Source organism: Physeter macrocephalus, chromosome 17 (genome assembly GCF_002837175.3).
Source record: "Physeter macrocephalus isolate SW-GA chromosome 17, ASM283717v5, whole genome shotgun sequence".
In the NCBI taxonomy this organism is placed as follows: domain Eukaryota; kingdom Metazoa; phylum Chordata; class Mammalia; order Artiodactyla; family Physeteridae; genus Physeter; species Physeter macrocephalus.
The window spans coordinates 39,411,815-39,426,714 of NC_041230.1; the positions used below are offsets into that span (position 1 = coordinate 39,411,815).

A 14,900-nucleotide genomic window follows, 5' to 3' on the forward strand; every position below is an offset into this window, starting at 1 on the left:
AGATGCAGGGCTTCCCTGGTGGTGCAGTGGTTAAGAATCCGCCTGCCACTGCAGGGGACACGGTTCGAGCCCTGGTCCGGGAAGATCCCATAGAGCCCGTGCTCCGCAACAAGAGAAGCCACCGCAACGAGAAGCCCGTGCACCGCAACGAAGAGTAGCCCCTGCTCACCACAAGAGAAAGCCCGCGTGAAGCAACGAAGACCCAACGCAGCCAAAAATAAATAGATAAAAAAATAAGTAGAAAATAAAAATTAAAAAAAAAACCAAACAAAAAAACCCCACAAGATGCCTAATTAAATATGAGTATCAACAACAAGTAGTTTTTTAGTATAAACATGTACTGTACCAGGCAGTATTGGGGGCACACCTACGTATTAATGGTTGTTTATCTAAAATTCAAATTTAACTGGGCGTCCTGTATTTTATATGGTAACCCTGAGTTCAATAAATATCTGCTGACTTGATTGAACGCCTCCTCTCACTTGTAAAATGGGGCTAAGACAAGCCCGCCCTCGGGGTTGATGGGAGGAGTATATGAAGCGCCTGGCACTCAGCGAGCCCTCAATTTCTTTGATTGCTCGGGGACCATCTAGCGAGTGAAAAACCCTCCCACTTTTAAACATACAGAGGATAAGAAGGCCTTCTGGCCAGAAGTTCTCAGGCCTGGCCTAGGTTGCACACACCTGCGCTCCGGCCAGCCTTTTCCGGGTCAGGTGACCGCGCGTGGTCACGTGACCTGGCCCGAGTGCGGGCGGTGGAAGGCGGAAGTGGGAGAGGAGTTGGGCGCCGCTTCTGTGGCCGCAGCAGGTAGCGAGCACCGGCTCTTGGGGCGCGGCGGGCGGGCGGGGGCGCGGGGAAGTCCGGGAGTGGCGGGCGGCGCGGGGTGGGCCGGGGGAGGCGCGGCCAGGGCGCTGGGGGGCGGCGGCTTCCTGTGGGAGGGGCCTGGCGCGGCGGTTCCGGCCTCCGAGGAGGGGTGTCCCGGTTCCCGCCCGAGAGGGGTGGGCTCGCCGCGGGTCGTGCGCTGGGGCTGCTCCGAGGTGGGCGCGAAGGCAGTCATGGGTGCGGCGGTCAGCAAGTCCTCCCGCAAGGGGAAAGCATCTTAGGTGCCAGGGATGAAGAGGAGTGACCTTTGTGCAGGGATTCGAACGGGGGAAGGGGCGACTTGGGACTGAGTTGGAATGGGTCGCCTGAGATTGGGCGAGTGACATGGAGGGAAAGAAGGAGAAATCAGTATGAAGATGCAGCCTGAACTGCACCTGGGAGTCTTTTCCTTCCTTCCTCTTTGTAAATGATTGGTACCCGAGACTTTGATTTTGGTCCCATTCAGTTTTTAAACTTCAGGAAGGATCACAGAATCTTGATCATCTTGCTTTCGTCACACCCACTTACTCCTGCTTGGGTAGGGTTTCCACTTCTTGGGAACCTAGCCCTTGGGATCATCTTTCTTTGAGATTTTCTCAGATCAGATCAACTTCTAGGCTTAAAAAAAAAAAAGAGTGTGGGCACTTTGCTCTGGCCATAAAATGGCTTTTAGCCTACCATGTTGAGCACGACCTAATCCCAGCATTACCTCACCAATGCAGAGACTGCTGTAACCTTGGACACTGTCTACCTACCCTGCTTCATGAGTTTTCCTCTTTCTTCAGTTTAAATTATTCAGTTTCCTTTACCATGTGACTGCTTATCTTGACAAACTGTAACTAGGTAGCTGACTGAGAGGTCTGTGTTTTGTTCCTTAGAACTGTGACCTGGATCATAATTTTGAGATTAAATACCTGTGGTAAAGGTATTTATCCTTTTTCCTTTTGTTTACTAACATTTGCAAAAGTGGAATGAATTTCACAGATGTGCTGCAATTGGAGTGAATGTTCAAACTGGACATTTACAGGAGCCGGAGTTGTTTTGGGTTACAAGTAGGAAAAAGAAAAGTACTTTGCTAATGTATAATGAGTTCAGGTTTTTGGAGTACTTGACAAACATTTAAAAATTGATTTTTGTGGCAGCTCTGTGAGTTAGATTGGGAAGGTGTTATTCCCACTTCACAGTGAACAAACAGACCTAAGAGAGATGACTTGATTTTTTGACAGTTGTTTGCTTTTTCTTGTCTGCTGGTCTCTTTCTCCCTGCTAGACTGCAAATTCCTCAAGGGCAGGGTTCATATCTTATTTGACTTATTTGGCTCCTAGCCTAGTGCCTGTCATGTTGTGGGCACTTGGTGTTTGGTGAATAAATGAATTTCTAAAGGTCACAGACCTGTAAGTGGAGGACAAGAGATTTGAACCTGAGTCCGAGCTCTTCTCTTGTCAGACAAGCTTGCCATTTTCTGTTATTGGTCCATGTGAAAATGACAGGCATGAGGAAAAGGCTTGGGTTGGCTTCTCAGTCTCCTTTATTTAATGACTACTTTCCCAATTGTAAAGAGCTTATGACAGCATCTCATTTAATCTTCACCATGATCCTGTGAAGGTTGGAATTGTCCCTATTCTGCAGATGAAGAAACTGAGGCTTAGCGAAGTCCTTGCTTTAGAGTCTGGAAGTAGTGAGTGACTGAGTAGGGACTCATGCCCAGGCATTTTATCCTTAGACCCCTTCTTTTCCATTTATAGAGGCAACATAAAGTTTTATTTTAAAATATTTTTTCAAGTGGACAAAGTATGACATTTTAAGGGAAAAATAGTACAGGTTACAGCAAAAATTGTGAATATGGAGTGTAACTGAAGTTTAGAAAATCCTGTGCTATGTCATAGCTGCCTCTTCCTGGGAAAACATTTTTTCATTCAATAAATATTTATAAGTACCTACTCTGTGCCAGGCATTGTTCTAGAGTTGCATTGTCCAGTATGGTGGTCACTTTCCAGTGTTGAACACTGGGGTTCAGCTATGAGTATAAAATACACACCAGATTTTTGAAGACTTAATATGAAAAAAAAAAGGTAAACTATCTCATTGTTTTTTAAAAATATAATAAATGATAAATATAAATATATGCTATAAATCATAACATTTAAAGTTTATTGGGTTAAATACAATAGAATTGAAATTTCCTCTGTTACTTTGTAGTTTTTATTTATTTATTTTTTAATTTTTTTTTTTTTTTTTTTTTTTTTTTTTTTTTTTGCGTTACGCAGGCCTCTCACTGTTGTGGCCTCTCCCGCTACGGAGCACAGGCTCTGGACACGCAGGCTCAGCGGCCATGGCTCACGGGCCCAGCCGCTCCGCGGCATGTGGGATCTTCCTGGACCGGGGCATGAACCCGTGTCCCCTGCATCGGCAGGCGGACTCTCAACCACTGCGCCACCAGGGAAGCGCCTACTTATTTTTTTAATAAAAAAAAATTTTTTTAAAGCTGTACCTATTTTAAATTTATTTATTTATTTATTTTAGGCTGCGTTGGGTCTTTGTTGCTGCGCTGGGCTTTCTCTAGTTGCAGCGAGCGGGGGCTACTTTTCATTGCGGTGCGCGGGCTTCTCATTGCGGTGGCTTCTCTTGGGGAGCACGGGCTCTAGGCGCGCGGGCTTCAGTAGCTGCGGCGCGCGGGCTCAGTAGTTGTGGCTCACAGGCTGTAGAGCGCAGGCTCAGTAGTTGTGGCGCATGGGCTTAGTTGCTCCGCGGCATGTGGGATCTTCCTGGACCGGGGCTTGAACCAGTGTCCCCTGCATTGGCAGGCGGATTCTTAACCACTGCGCCACCAGGGAAGTCCCCTATTTAGTTTTTAAAATGTTTCCTAGGCAATTAAAAATTATATTGGACAGTGCTATTATGAACACCAGGACTATAGTACACAAGGAAGGCAAAAACACCTGCCCTTGTGGATCTTAAATTTTAGTGGGGAAAGGCACAGTAAACAAAATAACCAAGTAAAATGCACATTACATTGTAATAAAGGAGGGAGGCAGGATGTGGGTTGTTGGCTGGCATTGCGGTTTTGAAGAGGGTCCTTCGAAAGTCTTCCTGAGAAGGTGACGGTTGAGCAAAGATCTGAAGGAGGTGAGAAAATGAGCCATGTGGCTAAGTGGGGACACAGTGGTCCAGGCAGAGGAAAGAGCAAGCTCAAAAGCCCGAAGGAAGGGCCACCCCTGGTAGGTTGGTGGACCTGCCTGGAGGCCGGTGTGGCTGGAGCGGGTGGTGAAGGGGGAATGGAGAGGATGAGGTCAGAGAGGCGTTGGGGGTAAGGGAGAGATAGGCAGGTCGTGGGGGCCTTGCAGGCTCTCGTGGGGATGTTGATTTTCCCTCAGAGGGAGTTGGGCCATTGGCGGGTTTTGAGCAGTGGAGTGGACACGTTTCATCCTGCCTTCTAAGAGGCTTACTCTGGTTGCCTTGTGGAGAAAGCAAAGAGGAGTGAGGAGTAGAAGCAGGGAGACAAGTTTAGAGGCTCATGCCTTGATCCAGGTGAAGGATGGCCTGGGTGGTAGTGATGGAGGTGGCCAGCAGCGGTCAGGCCCTGGGTATATTTTGAAGTACAGCCAACAGGGTGTGTGGAGGTGGGATGTGAGAGGAAGAAAGGAGTCCCGGCAACGCTGCAGTCTTTGGCGTGAACACCTGGAAGAATGGAATTGCCGTTAACTGAAATGGGAAGACTGTAGGAGGAACAGGGCTGGGGCTGAATTTCTTTCACACTGATTGTAAAATGCCCAGTAGAAAAACAAGTGAAGGTGTCATGGGCAGTTAGATAGGGAAGTCTGGAGCCGGGCTGGGCTGGGGATGTACATGTGGAAGCAGTTAGCACAAAGATGGTATTTAGAGCTAAGACTGAGGGAGGTCACTTAGGGTATAATGTGGATACATAGCCAAGAGGAGTGCTAGAAGTTCAATTTTGAGACAAAAATCTCAGTTTATACTATTATACTAGTAGGTATTTTAAGCATAGCAAAGCATTGCATTATATCTTGGGGAACTTGGTTTTCTCTCCTTTTCGCTTTTCATTTAAAGACCGTTTTGAAAACCACAAGCTAATGGGTCTCTTTTCTTCCTAAGGAGGCTACTCTTCCAAGCGTGCATCTTTGTAGTGCCGCTGAAATCAATATAAGTCCCAGTTTCTGGAATTAGTCAGGCTTTCTGGGTTGGCAACCAATTTAGAGACCTCCAAGAAGGATGGGAAAGAGACAGCTTGGAAGGATGGGTAATGGCTTTATAATGTTTAAAATATTGGTTCTACCTAACATTACTGAATGTATGTTGTTGCCAGGCCTCCTGCTGTTTTATAGATTTAAAACAAACAACCTCACTGTGGTGAAGTGACCTGCGCATGAGGTCATGTAGCTGAGAGATGGAGGAGCTGGCGTTGGAATCTTAGTCTTCTGAGCCCAGATCCGATGCTTCTGTCAGTAAGATATGCAGTAGTGGATGCATGAACGTCACCTTCCACTGGAATCAAGTCACTGAGTGACTTTGGGTTGCTTCAGACTATTAGACTCTGGAATTTCTGAGAGGTAGGGACAAAAGGAAAGACCTTGTTTCTCTTAAGAAGAGCCAACTGAATCTTTTTGACAAGGTTGTAGTTCCCTGTTCCTGCCTCACCCCCAGCAGCTTGAAAACAAACATTCGGTGCTTTCAGTCAAGTGTTAATCACCATTTTTAGGAACGTACCTAATATCAAGACTTGGCAGCCCTGACCTAGGGCAGGTCCTCTTTCTCTCTGTGTCACCCATGCCTTTTGCTTCCCGTTTTGTCCTTAAAACTGCTTTCCAGTCTCTCTCTCTCTTTTCTTTTTTCCAATCTCTCTCTCTGTTTTCTTTTTTTTCTGGCTGTGCCGTGCAGTTTGCGGGACCTCACTTCCCCAGCCAGGGATTGAACCCGGGCCATGGCAGTGAAAGCCTAGAGTCCTAACGTCTAGGCCACCAGAGAACTCCCCAGTCTCTTTTATTACTAGCTTATAATTCCACTGCACTTCCAGTGCTGTGACTTCCCATGTCCCTCCCTCCCTCTCTTCTTACGTGCTTGGTCTTTGTACAGATGGCATTTGGCCAAGTTCAGTTCTGTTTGATTGTTTTTCAATATGGGCCTTTGGGGAATGGAAGGTAACTCAATGCTGAACAGAGGAAAGAGGCGGAGAAAGAAGCATTAGTGCTGGAAAAGCATGAGAGGGTGGAGGGAAGGAAGAATCTCTTGAACAGACCCTTCTCATCCACATCTTTCAAGAAGTGGATACAGGGCGGATCTGTACTTATAAATAAGAAGCACTGCCTGTTTCCACAGTGGCCTAATTAAAAATAAAATCTTGGTGCTGGTGAGTCGTTTTTGCTCTTCCCTGCCTCATCTGCTACACAGGTTCTTTCGTCTCAAGATCAGTGTTCAGTGATTTCTTGACTCAAAGCTGGGTCAAGAATTTCAGGCATCTCAGAGCCTAGAATTTCAACATCAAGTAGAACAAGTTTAGCTTGTAGTAATACTTGAAGAGCACTTAGTATTTGCTGGCTGCTTCACCTGAACTCATTTATTCCCTACGATAATCTTATAAGGTAGTGCTATCATCAGGTTCATGTCACAGATGAGGAAACTGAAATTTAGAGATGATGAGAAGTAACTTGTCCAGTGCCACTCAATGGCTAGTGACTGGTGAAGCCTATTTGTTTCCAAAAGATTTACTGGTCTGAAAGGCTCTTGCCGAAGTTGGGTGATAAGAATAATCAGGTACTTCAGATATTGCAAGAACTGTCACTTGCTAAATCTGACGTGTGTTTGCTTTCTCCTGCCAGAAGCTCTTCGAGGATTTATTTAATGGGGGACTCTTAGAGTAAGATATCTGAGATCCCAGAGGGCAGGGGCCCCGTGGCATTCTGCTTTGTATTTCCGGGGCCTGGCACAGAGTGGGGTCTATGAGCATCTGTTGAAAGACTGACCATGGCTCAGGACTGGATGGGGTGCATCAAAGGGGTCTGGAAGAGGTGCAGTTAGAAGGCTGGCTGCCCTCTTGCTGAAGGTGCCCTTGACCATTATAGTCCCCTGGCTTCAAGAATCAACCCATCCTGGAAATTCCCTGGCGGTCCAGTGGTTAGGACACGGCACTTTCACTGTGGTGGCCTGGGTTCAGTCCCTGGTCGGGGAACTAAGATCCTGCGAGCCACGTGGCTCAGTGAACAACAACAAAAAAGAATCAACCCGCCCTAATAAGACACATGTTGAGTTGTCCATTGACTGATGAATCGATGAACAATATGTGGTCTGTCCTTACAAATGGAATATTATTATTTTTTTTTTAAAAAAAATATTTATTTATTTATTTATTTTGACTGCACCGGGTCTTAGTTGCGGCACACAGGATCTTTTAGTTGCAGCATGCATGTGGGATCTAGTTCCCTGACCAGGGATCAAACCCAGGCCCCCTACATTGGGAGCACGGAGACTTACCCACTGGACCACAAGGGAAGTCCCTGGAATATTATTCAGCTAGAAAAAGGAATGAAATACTGATACATGCTACAGTGTGGGTGAACGTTGAAAACATTATGCTAATGAAAGAAGCCAGATGCAAAAGACTACATATTGGATGATTCCAATTATTTGACATGTCCAGAATAGGCAGATCCATAGAGACAGAGAGTAGATTAGTGGTTAGGGGCTGGGGAACCAAGAGGAATGAGGAGTGACTATTAATGGGTATGAGGTTTCTTCTGGGGTGATGAAATGTTCCGGAATCCGATAGTGGTGATGGTTGTACAACTCTGTGAATATACTAAAGCCCACCAAATTGTACGCTTTAAAAGGGTGACCTTACAGTGTGTTAATTATATTTCAACCAAAATAAAAAAGAATCAACCATGCATCCTCTCCTGTTTGTTCTGTCCAGGTCAAGTCAAGATTTTGATGCAGGTGACAGCAGCTCCTTTATTTTCTGGGTGCCACATGTTATTCAGCTTCCTCTATTATTCCCAGTTGAATATGTTGAAAAGTAATATCCCTGCCTTTTTGATCTCAGGCATTTCAAGTATTTTAACCAAAGAGGACTATGATAGATCTTTGTTGTCTTTCTGGATGCCTCTGGGAACCCCAAACCAGTAGCTGGACCCTTGAGATGCTTGATTTCGCTAATGAGGAGGACTCAAGAATTACTACCCTAGAGAATAGTTTCTTCTAACAGCCAGTGGATTACAGGCAAAGAAGTTTTGTTGTTGTTTTTTTTCTTGTTTAAAAGTAAAGGTGTAAGGGCGCTGTTTCTTCCTTTCGGGGCAAAGCTGATAAGCCCCCGGCAGCTGGTAGTTGAGGTTGTACCATAGTCTAAATCTGAGCTGAGGGCAGCTACCCTTCTGGTACCCATGCAGGGCCTGGGGCATGCCTGTGTCATAGGAAAAAGGAAGAAATCGGAGAGAACGAAGGGCCTAGCAAAGTAGAAAAGGAAAGAGAGGTGAAGAGGAGGAGGAAGATGGTAAAGCTTTCATGTGAAGACCAGAGAGAAGCTGCCTTTTACTCTTCTCTTGTGGCCCTTCTTGCTTCATTCTCTCACTTGTCATTAAAAGACTCTTCTCAGATTCTCAAAGGGTAATCAGTTGTGGTGGTGTTAGAAATGGCATCAGCAAATTGTTCTGAGTAGAGAGTGAAAAATACTCGTTTTTTAAAAAGTAATGAAATAAAACATAATGGTACATTTAGGATTCTGGTTTGTATCTGGAGTCACAGTTAAGAAACAGATGACAATTTCAGCAAGACCACAGCCCCCTGTGACTTCAGGGGTTCTTTCTTTCTTTTTTTTTGAAGATTTATTTTATTGACTGGTTGGCTGTGCCGGGTCTTAGTTGCGGCATGCAGGATCTTCCTTGTGGCATGAGGGATCTTTTAGTTGCAGCATGTGGACTTCTTAGTTGCATATGGGCTCTTTGTTGCGGCATACGTGTGGGGTGCAGTTACCTGACCAGGGATTGAACCCAGGCCCCCTGCATTGGAAGCCCGGAGTCTTACCCCCCTGACCCCCAGGGAAATCCATGCAGGGGTTATTTCTTAAGGGAGGTTACAGCTGGGCCTGGGTCCAGGTGGATATGGAAGTCAAGTGCCCCAAGGATGTGTTGTTGGAAGAGGCTTTTCAGTTTCAGCTTGCTGTCATGAAATCCACATCTTCTAAAAGCCTTTGTCCTTAATCGTGTTAATTTCCAATTCCTCCTGTGTGTAACAAATTATCACAAACTTGGTGGTTTAAAACAACCGAAATTTGTTCCCATATAGTTCTGGAGACCAGAGGTCTGAAATCAAAGTGTCAACTGTGTCAGCAGAGCTGAGATCCCTCTGCACCCTACGGGAGAAATCCTTCTTGGCTCTAGGAATTTGTGGGTTTGATGTTGTGAGACTCAAATCTCAGCCCCAGTTTTTTTTTTTTTTTTTTGGCCGCACAGCTTGCGGGTTCTTAGTTCCCTGACCAGTGATTGAACTCGGGCCATGGCAGTGAAAGCGCCGAGTCCTAACCGCTGGACCACCAGGGAATTTCTTCAGTCCAAGTCTTCATGGCCTTCTTCCCTGCGTCTGTGTCTTCTCTCTTCTGTCTCCTGTAAGGACACTGGGCCCACCCTAAAGGATGGTCTCATCTTGAGAGCTTTAACGTAATTACATCTATTTCCAAATAAGGTCACATTTACATGTTCCAAGAGGGTAAGCACCTAGGCATATCTTTTGGGGACCACAGTTCAACCCACTATGCTAATTAAATGTAGACTGGGTGCTCTTGTAAAAATTAAATAAGGACATCATCCTATGACCTGATTTGAAGAGACCTTTTTTCCTTTTTTGAATTTAAATTTTATTTATGCCCCAAATAACACACGCACTTAGTTTAGAAAGTCCAATAGCATTACACGGCTCATAGCTCAACAGCACTTCCTTGTTTCACTCCCTTTTGTTCTTGGTTCTTGTTCTGTAGAGTCAATGACTTTTAACTCATTGAGCTCTTTTCTGGTATAGACTTCTGCATCTCTAAATGGCATCCTTATACCGTCATTTCTTAGCTTGTCAATTTTTTTTTAATTGAAATATAGTTGATTTACAATGTTCTATTAGTTTCTGGTGTACAGCAAAGTGATTCAGTTATATATATATATACACACACATATATATATTCCATTATAGTTTATTACAAGGTACTGAATATAGTTCTCTGTGCTATACAGTAGGACCTTGTTGTTTATCTCTTTTGTATATAGTAGTTTATATCTGCTAATCCCAAACTCCTAAGTTAATCCCTTCCCGCCCTCGCCCTTTCCCCTTTGGTAACCATGTTTGTTTTCCATCTCTGTGAGTCTGTTTCTGTTTTGTAAATAAGTTCATTTATATCATTTTAAAAGATTCCATATGTAAGTGATATCATATGATATTTGTCTTTCTCTGTTTGACTTAACTTCATTTAGTATGATAATCTCTAGGTCCATCCATGTTGCTGCAGATGGCATTATTTCTTTTTTTTAATGGCTGAGTAATATTCCATTGTGTATATGTGCCACATCTTCTTTATCCATTCATCTGTCGATGGACATTTAGGTTGCTTCCATGTCTTGGCTATTGTAAATAGTGTAGCTTGTCAGTTTTATCTATTGCTTTTCAACTCTTTGAGCTCTTTTCTGGTATAGACTTACGCTTCTCTAAATGGCATCCGTACACCATCATTTCTTAGCTTGTCAGTTTTATCTGTTGCCTTTTAACCACTGAGGATGGACACGGAGCTCTCTTTCTGGCCAGTCTCCACAAATGTACTCTTCTACACCCACCTTCTGATTACAGCCGTATCACAAGTTTTGATTAAATTGTTCATGCTATTTTGATTATAAATATTATTCACAGCTGAGCCACACTGTGTATTAGGATTACATTTCCTTTCTCATAATAGCTTTTGTTTTTACTAGGGTTGTGTATTTCCTGATTTTTTTTCATTTGCATAATTTTCTGTGTACCTATCGCTACCTCAGCCCCAAACATTCTGATAGAGCTAAAATAATACTTCTTTCAGTGCAATCAGATGCCTCATCTAATCTATTTTGTCAGTTTTTTTCTTTCATCTAAAGATGACACGTCTTATGAACTCTCATCTGGACTGGTTGCTCTCTAGGCTAATGGACAGCAATGCCTTGGGATTTCTCTTCAATGTTAATCTGGGAATTCCTTTTGCCTCTCCCATGTGAATACACACTGTCCTCCAACTTTCTCATTTACTGCCCTAGAGCGTATCTTTCAGTAGCTTCCTGAGAAAATGAGCTTTGGAAGCAATTTTTTTGAGACTTTACAAAGCTGAAAATATCATTGTTTTCCTGTCATCCTTGACTGATGGTTATGGAATTCTGGATTGGAAATAATTTTAATTATAGATTGGGATTAATCATTTTATTTAATAATTGGAAATAATTTTATCTGAAATGTGAAGCATTGCATTGTCTTCTAGCATCCAGTATTACTGTGAAGTCTGATGCCATTCTGATTCCTGTTTTTTGTAAATGTGGCTGGAAGCGTGTATACTCTTTGTTCTCCTGTTCTGAACTTTCATGACGTTTTGTCATAGTGTGTTTTTTTGTTTTTGTTTTTCATTCATTGTTCTGGGCACTCAGGTTCTTTCTGTTTAGAAATGTATATCCTTCAGCTTAAGAAAAATCTGTAACATTTCTTTGCTATCTTTTTTTTTTTCTCTTTTCTATTTCTGGACTAAGTCAGACATTGGACATTTTAAACGAATCTACTATTTTTAAAAAGTCTTGGGAATTCCCTGGTGGTCCAATGGTTAGGACTCTGAGCTTCCAATGCTGTGGGCCCAGGTTTGATCCCTGGTCAGGGAACTAAGATCCTGCAAGCTGCATGGCCAAAAAAAAAAAAAAAAAAAAAAAAAGGAAGAATTTAAAAAAAAAGTCTTTTCTCTCCTATCTACCATCTTCTTTTTCTTTCGGTTCTATTTCTTAGAATATGTCCTCACTTTATCAACTTCGTTTCTGCTATGAGAACTGTCCTTTCCAAGAGCATTATCTTATTCTCTGAATCAACCAACCAACCAACTTCCCTCTCTCCCTTCCTTTCTTCCTTTAAAATTACATTCTGTTCTTGTTTCATGGATGCAACATTTTCTTTTATCTATCTGAATTGTTTTGAGGTTTCCTCTGACCGTGTTTACATTTAACTATGAGTTTAAAAAATTGAAATATCATTCACATACCTTAAAATTCACCAGTTTGAAATGTTCAATTCAGTGGATTTTAGTATTTTTTATTAAGTTGTGCAACCATCACCACTATCCAATTCCAGAATATTTTCATCACCAAAAAGAAAATGTGTACTCCTTAACAGTCACTCCTGACCCCCAACCCTCTGCCCTGGACAACCAGTAATCTACTTACTGTTTATGTGGATTTACCTATTCTAGATAGTTCATATAAATGAAATATGATAATTGGGTCTTTTGTTCTGGCTTCTTTCACTTAGCATAATGTTTTCAAGGTTCATCCATATTGCAGCATGAAACAGTACTTCATTCCTTTTTATGGCCAAATATACCACTTTATGGATATACTACATTTTGTTTATCCATTTATCAGTTGATAAATGTTTGGGTTGTTTCCACTTTTTAACTACTACAAATAATCCTGCTATGAACATTTGTGTACAAATTTTTGTGTGGCCACATTTCAGTTCGTTTGGGTATATACCTAAAAATGGAATTGCTGGGTCTTAATGGTAATTCTGTGTTTAACTTTTTGAACAAACTGTTCCAAAGCTGCTCAGCATTTTTCATTTCTTGCCTGCAGTGTTAGAGGATTCCAATTTGTCCAAGTTCTCGCTTGCGCTTATTATTGTATGCTTTTTGATTTTGGTCATTTTGGTTTGTGTGAAGTGGTATCTCATTGTGGTTTTAATTTCCATTTCTCTAGTGACTAATGGTGTTTGAGCATCTGTTCATGTGCTTATTGTTTATTTGTATAGCTTCTTTGGAGAAATGTCTGTTTAAATCTTTTGCCGATTTTTGTTTTAGTTGGATTATTTGTCTTTTTATTGTTGAGTTGTAAAAGTTCTTTATATATTCTGGATATAAGTCTTTTATCAGTACATGATTTGCAAATATTTTCTCTCATTCTTTGGGTTCTCTTTTCATTTTCTTGATGGTATCCTTTGAAGCACAGACATTTAAAATTTTTGATGAAGTTGAATTTATCTAGTTTTTCTTCCATTGTTTGTGTTTCTCCTATCATATCTGAGAAACAATCTCTTAATATAAAGTCATGGAATTAATTATATTTCAATAAAATAAAAAAAGATAAAGTCATGAAGATTTACACCAATAGTTTCTTCTATAGTTGCTCCCATATTTTGGTCTTTGATCCATTTTGAGTTCATTTTTGTCTAAGGTTTGAGGGAGGGGTCCAACTTCCTTCCTTTACACATGCATATCCAGTTGCCCCAGCACCATGTGTTGAAAAGATTATTGTTCTTTTCCCATTGAATTACAGTAAGTCCCCTACATACGAACCTTCAAGTTGTGAACTTTCAAAGATGCAAACGTGCGTTTGCATGTCCAATCATGTAAGTTAGTTCACGTGTCTGTAAGATTACTATACTGTGAGATTAAAAATGTTTTCTTTATTTTTTGTGTCTGTTTTTTATGTATTATTTGTGTGAAAAGTATTATAAACCTATTACAGTACAGTACTATGTAGCTGATTGTGTTAGTTGGGTACCTAGGCTAACTTTGTTGGACTTATGAACAAATTGGACTTATGAACGTGCTCTTGGAACAGAATTCGTTTGTATGTAGGGGACTTACTGTATCTTGCACTCATGTCTAAAATCACTTGAACGTCAGTGTGGGATTGTTAAGGGAACCACTGACTGAAACTGCCCACCCTGGCCAGGCACAGTAGTAACCACTTGCCTGAGTTATCTTACAGTAGGAGGTCCTGGTAAGAAACACAGAACTAACAAGCTACCAGCAACGGGTCAAAAGGAGAGAAGAGACTCCAGTCCATATGTCCTATCAACCTCCCTTCTGGGTTCCAGTGAGAAGGATCCTTCCTTTTCACTGAAATCCATCTTGGCTGAGCGATGTGTGTGCCTCTAGGAAGGACCCCAAGTCAGAGTGATTGGCCAGAGATAACCTGGAAACTAACCCCATCACCATGAAACCTGAGACTGTGAACCACGTGGCAGAGCAGTTCTACTGGGTTCCCTTACCCTGCTGCTGTGCACCGGGGCGCCCTTCCCAATAAAGTCTCCTGCTTTGTCAGCACGTGTGTCTCCTTGGACAATTCATTTCCGAGTGTGAGACAAGAGCCCTCTCTCGGGCCCTGGAAGGGGTCCCCCTTCCTGCAACAGGTTTGTATCTGGACTCTTAGTTCTATACCATTGCTCTGTATGTCTTTCCTTAAACCAGTACCACACAGTCTTGATTACTGTGGCTTTGTAGTAAATTTTGAGATTAGCAAGTGTGAAGCCTCTGACTTTCTTCTTCAGGATATTTTGGCTATTCTGGGTCTTTTGCATTTCCTTCTGAATTTGAGGATCAGCTTATCCATTGAGTTCTTTTTTTTCTCTTTGTTTTGATATTTGGCTTTTATGTCTGAGTCTCTCGCCTCAGTTGTGTATGTTTAAGTGTGCTAGGACCCAAGTGAGGAAAGGTAAGTGGGGATGGGGAAACCTCTCATAGTTCATGATACAGACTTTCTCTTATCTCCCTGGATCAATGTGGTGCCTTATCCCTACACTCAGCCATGCCTTAGGTTCTCAGGTCTGATTTAACCTATCCAGAGATTAAACTTTAACTCTCTGTTTGGGATTAGGGAGGGATGAGTGCCCAGCTGAAGTGGGTGGGGACCGGAGTCTGGGACTCTTTTCCATGCAGGTTTTTACCAGCCCTCCTTTTTTTTTTTTTTTTTTTTTTGTGTTACGCGGGCCTCTCACTGTTGTGGCCTCTCCCGTTGCGGAGCACAGGCTCCGGACGGACGCGCAGGCTCAGC

The 14,900-nt window shown here is 42.7% G+C and overlaps 1 protein-coding gene and 1 non-coding gene across 4 annotated transcripts in view; both read left to right on the forward strand.

The window, feature by feature from the left end:
* Positions 1-725: 725 nt before the first annotated feature.
* The window catches only part of WWP2 (WW domain containing E3 ubiquitin protein ligase 2), a 148,175-nt gene continuing 134,000 nt past the window's right edge, over positions 726-14,900 (forward strand). For 2 of the 3 annotated variants that reach the window (XM_007129037.4, XM_028477486.2), the window contains exon 1: positions 727-807. The gene's annotated coding sequence lies outside the window, so the exon portion shown is untranslated. Of the gene's footprint in view, positions 808-14,900 lie in introns of all 3 variants that reach the window. The other variant, XM_007129038.4, reaches the window with a different exon arrangement.
* TRNAW-CCA (transfer RNA tryptophan (anticodon CCA)) lies at positions 11,666-11,738 on the forward strand. Its single transcript has one exon. It is a non-coding gene; the product is annotated as a tRNA-Trp (tRNA).